Raw genomic sequence first — 6,000 nt, 5'->3', positions numbered from 1 at the left:
CAACACCACAGTTTAAAAGTATCAATTCTTCGGCGCTCAGCTTTCTTTATAGTCCAACTCTCACATCCATACACAACTACTGAAAAACCATAGCTTTGACTAGACAGACCTTTGTCAGCCAAGTAATGTCTCTGCTTTTTAATACGCTGTCTAGGTTGGTCATAACTTTTCTCCCAAGGAGTAATGGTCTTTTAATTTCATGGACGCAGTCACCATCTGCAGTGATTTTGGAGTCCCCCCAAATAAAGTCAGCCACTGTTTCCACTGTTTCTCCGTCTATTTGCCATGAAGTGATGGGACCAGATGCTGTGATCTTAGTTTTCTGAATGTTGAGCTTTAAACCAACTTTTTCACTCTCCTCTTTGACTTTCATCAAGAGGCTCTTTAGTTCTTCTTCACTTTCATAAGGGTGGTGTCATCTGCATATCTGAGGTTATTGATATTTCTCCTGGCAATCTTAATTCCAGCTTGTGCTTCATCCAGCCCAGCATTTCTCATGATGTACTCTGCATATAAGTTAAATAAGGGTGACAGTATACAGCCTTGACATAATCCTTTCCCTATTTGGAACCAATCTGTTGTTCCATGTCCAGTTCTAACTGTTGCTTCTTGACCTGAATACAGATTTCTCAGGAGGCAGGTCAGGTGATCTGGCATTCCCATCTCTTTCAGAATTTTCCACAGTTTTTTGTGATCCACACAATCAAAGGCTTTGGCATCGTCAATAAAGCAGAAGTAGATGTTTTTCTGGAATGCTATTGCTTTTTTGATGATCCAATGGATGTTGGCAATTTGAACTCTGGTTCCCCTGCCTTTTCTAAAACCATCTTAAACATCTGGAATTTCATGGTTCACGTACTGTTGAAGCTTGGCTTGGAGAATTTTGAGCATTACTCAAAATGCTCAGTGATCAGTGCCAAGAAATAGAGGGAAAAAATAGAATGGGAAAGACTAGAGATCTCTTCAAGAAAATTAGAGATTCCAAGGGAATATTTCATGCAAAGATGGGCTCAATAAAGAACAGAAGTTGTATGGACCTAAAAGAAGCAGAAGATATTAAGAGAGATGGCAAGAATACACAGAAGAACTATACAAAAAAGATCTTCATGACCCAGATAATCACGATGGTGTGGTCACTCACCTAGAGCCAGACATCCTGGAATGTGAAGTCAAGTGGGCCTTAGGAGTCATCACTACGAACAAAGCTAGTGGAAGTGATGGAATCCTAGTTGAGCTATTTCAAATCCTAAAAGATGATGCTGTGAAAGTGCTGCACTCAATATGCCAGCAAACTTGGAAGATGCAGCAGTGGCCACAGGACTGGAAAAGGTCAGTTTTCATTCCAATCTCAAGGAAAGGGAATGCTAAAAATGCTCAAACTACCACATAGCACTCATTTCACATTACACACATGCTCTAAGAAGTACTTAGAAACAAATTTCTTTTGTTAATCCTAAAGGCGTAGTTGGATAGTAAAGAAGGGGACATAAATAAAGAAGATTTAAATTTTTTTTTATTTTTAACAATAAGTAAAAGACTTGCACCCAGGTTAGAATAATTGTAGCACAGTGAATCTTGCTAGCCTCAGTTTATGTCCTCATTGAGACTGAGATTGTCAGATTCTCATTGACTTTAGTGAAAAGTATATCAGCAAATATGGTTATCTTAGGTGGGAGAATGTGGGGAGATGCCTTAACTTAAAAGAAATAAACTTTGCTGAATGGAGAAAATATTTGCAAACGAAGTGACTGACAAGGGATTAATTTCCAAAATATACAAACAGCTCATGCCCCTCAATATAAAAAATACAACCCAATCAAAAAATGGGCTGCTGCTGCTGCTAAGTCACTTCAGTCATGTCCAACTCTGTGCGACCGCATAGACGGCAGCCCACCAGGCTCCCCGGTCCCTGAGATTCTCCAGGCAAGAACACTGGAGTGGGTTGCCATTTCCTTCTCCAATGCATGAAAATGAAAAGTGAAAGTGAAGTCGCTCAGTCATGTCTGATTCTTAGTGACCCCATGGACTGTAGCCCTCCAGGCCCCTCTGGCCATGGGATTTTCCAGGCAAGAGTACTGGAGTGGGATGCCATTGCCTTCTCCAAAAAAATGGGCAGAAGACCTTAATAGACATTTCTTCAAAGAAGACATACAGATGGCCAAGAGGCACAGGAAAATATGTTCAATATTACTGGTCATTAGAGAAATGCAGTCAAAACTATAATGAGGTATCACCTCACACCGGTTAGAATGGCCATCATTAGAAAATCTAAACAATAAATGTTGGAGAGAGTGTGGAGAAAAGGGAACACTCCAGCACTGTTGATGGGAATGTAAATTGGTGTGGCCACTGTGAAGAACAGTATGGAGATTCCTTAAAAAACTAAAAATAGAGCTTCCATACAATCCAACAATTTCACTTCTGGGCATTTATCTAAAGATAACTCTAATTTTAATGGATATATGCTCCCCAGTTGGAGAAGGCAATGGCACACCACTCCAGTACTCTTGCCTGGAGAATCCCAGGGACGGGAGCCTGGTGGGCTGCCGTCTATGGGGTCGCACAGAGTTGGACACGACTGACGTGACTTAGCAGCAGCAGCAGCAGCATGCTCCCCAGTGTTCGTTGCCACACTATTTACAATAGCCAGGACATGGAAGCAATCTAAATGACCATCAATGGAGAAATAGATAAAGTAGATGTGGTACATATACACCAAGGAATATTACTCGGCCATAAAAAGAATGAAATGCCATTTGCAGCAACATGAATGGATCTAGAGATTATCATACTGAGTAAAGTCAGACAGAGAAAGACAGATATCATATGATATCTCTTTATGTATATAACATTTAAAAAATGGTACAAATGAACTTATTTACAAAATAGAAATTGAGTCACAGATATAAAAGACAAACTTATGGTTACTAAGGGGGAAGGAAGGAATAAACTGAGAGATTGGTATTGACATATATGCACTACTATATAAAACAGATAACTAAAGCATGTGTGCATGCTAAGTCGCTTCAGTCATGTCCAACTCTTTGCGACCCTATGGACTATAACTCTTCAGGCTCTTCTGTCCATGGGGATTCTCCAGGGATGAATACTGGAATGGGTTGCCATTTCTCCTCCAGGGGATCTTCCTGATCCAGGGATTGAAACTGTGTCTCTTACGTCTCCTGGCATAAGAGATCCTAATTTTACAGGTTTTTGAAAGTGAAAGTCGCTCAGTTGTGTCCGACTCTTTGAGACCCCATGGACTCTGCAGTCCATGGAATTCTCCAGGCCAGAATACTGGAGAGGGTAGACTGTCCCTTCTCCAGGGGATCTTCCTGACCCAGGAATCAAACCAGGGTCTCCTGCATTGCAGGCAGATTCAGATTTACCAACTGAGCTATGAGGGAAGCTATGGACTTCCCTGGTGGCTCAGATGGTAAAGTGTCTGCCTACAACCCAGGTTCAATCCCTGGGTTGGGAAGATCCTCTGGAGAAGGGAATGGCAACCCACTCCAGTATTCTGGCCTGGAGAATCCCATGGATGGAGGAGTGTGGTAGGCTACAGTCCATGGCGTCTCAAAGAGTCGGACACGACTGAGCGACTTCACTTATGTCTCCTGCACTGGCAGGTGGGTTCTTTACCACTAGTGCCACCTGGTAAGCTATATAGAACAGGGAGTTCTATTCAGTGCTCTGTAATGACCTGTATGGGAATGGAGTCTAGGAAAGAGTGGGTATATGTATATATATGCCTGATTCACTTTGCTTTATAGCAGAAACTAATACAACATTGTAAATCAACTATACTCCAATTTAAAAAATTTTAAGTGCTTAATATTTCCAAAATGGAATTTTTTGAAGTTGCTCCTGGACAGAGAGTCTACAAATTGCAAGTAATGATATTGATAAAACCCAATGCAATCCCCAAAACTAGATGCCAGACAAAATAAAAAATATCCTCTGTCGTGATGGACATCATGATCGTCCACCAGGGACATCAACCATGGTAGAAAGGGAGTATCTATAGAATTTCATCCACAGATCAGTTCAGTCACTCAGTCATATCCGACTCTTTGCAACCCCATGAATTGCAGCACACCAGGCCTCCCTGTCCATCACCAACTCCCAGAGTTCACTGAGACTCACGTCCATCGAGTCAGTGATGCCATCCAGCCATCTCATCCTCTGTCGTCCCCTTCTCTTCCTGCCCCCAATCCCTCCCAGCATCAGAGTCTTTTCCAATGAGTCAACTTTTCACATCAGGTCACCAAAGTACTGGAGTTTCAGCTTTAGCATCAGTCCTTCCAAAGAACACCCAGGACTGATCCCCTTTAGAATGGACCGGTTGGATCTCCTTGCAGTCCAAGGGACTCTCAAGAGTCTTCTCCAACACCACAGTTCAAAAGCATCAGTTCTTCGGCACTCAGCTTTCTTCACAGTCCAACTCTCACATCCATACATGACCATATGGAAAAACCATAGCCTTGACTATGCGGACCTTTGTTGGCAAAGTAATGTCTCTGCTTTTTAACATGCTATCTAGGTTGGTCATAACTTTCCTTCCAAGGAGTAAGTGTCTTTTAATTTCATGGCTGCAATCACCATCTGCAGTGATTTTGGAGCCCCCCAAAATAAAGTCTGACACTGTTTCCACTGTTTCCCCATCTAATTCCCATGAAGTGATGGGACCAGATGCCGTGATCTTCGTTTTCTGAATGTTGAGCTTTAAGCCAACTTTTTCACTCTCCACTTTCACCTTCATCAAGAGGCTTTTTAGTTCCTCTTCACCTTCTTCCATAAGGGTGGTATCATCTGCGTATCTGAGGTTATTGATATTTCTCCCGGCAGTCTTCATTCCAGCTTGTGCTTCTTCCAGTACATTCTCATGATGTACTCTGCATATAAGTTAAATAAGCAGGGTGACAATATACAGCCTTGAAGTGCTACTTTTCCTATTTGGAACCAGTCTATTGTTCCATGTCCAGTTCTAACTGTGGCTTCCTGACCTGCATATAGGTTTCTCAAGAGGCAGGTCAGGTGGTCTGGTATTCCCATTTCTTTTAGAATTTTCCACAGTTTATTGTGATTCACACAGTCAAAGGCTTTGGCATAGTCAATAAAGCAGAAATAGATGTTTTTCTGGAACTCTCTTGCTTGGATATCTATTAAGTGGAATATCTCCTTTATTGAAAATGAGAACCAGTGTGCCACTCCAGTACTCTTGCTTGGGAAATCCCAAGGACAGAGGAGCCTGGTGGGCTGCAGTCCATGGGGTCTCGACGAGTCGGAGATGACTGAGCAACTTCACTTTTACTTTTCACTTTCATGCATTGGAGAAGGAAATGGCAACCCACTCCAGTGTCCTTGCCTGGAGAATCCCAGGGATGGGGAAGCCTGGTGGGCTGCCGTCTCTGGGGTCGCACAGAGTCGGACACAACTGAAGCAACTTAGCAACAGCAGCAGCAGTGCCTTTCTTTGCTTATCTTCATTTTTAATTTAAGGAAGTGGGAGGCAGAAAGGGCAGAGCATGCAAATAAAGCATGGGGAGTATGGTCAACAATACTGTATTAACTTTGTATAGTGACAGATAGTAACTAATTAGACCTATTGTGATCATTTCACAGTGTATATGAATGTCAAATCATTATTTTGTACATGTGTAGCTATGTATATGAATGTCAAAACATTATTTGTACACTTGAAGCTAATATAATATTGTATGTCAACTATACTACCACTAAAATAAGAAAATGGAAAGACACAAAGCTGGAGTTCCTGAATCAGGCAAGGAAGCTGAGTGAACAATTTGCCATTTGCTATAAAGTACTTTAGAAATGTTATTGACTGACGAATGGGTCTCAGCTTGACTGAACTCTCCTTGGTTATTTCACATCTAATTTGAGATGATGCATGAAAGAAGATTGAGCACACCTTTCTTTAGCTTGGCACCTGGCAGTTGATAGTAAATTGGAATATATTTTCTTGCTCCCAAGAATAAGT

This window comes from Bos indicus, chromosome 6 (genome assembly GCF_029378745.1).
Source record: "Bos indicus isolate NIAB-ARS_2022 breed Sahiwal x Tharparkar chromosome 6, NIAB-ARS_B.indTharparkar_mat_pri_1.0, whole genome shotgun sequence".
Taxonomy (NCBI): Eukaryota; Metazoa; Chordata; class Mammalia; order Artiodactyla; family Bovidae; genus Bos; species Bos indicus.
Note: the sequence above shows the minus strand (reverse complement) of the source record.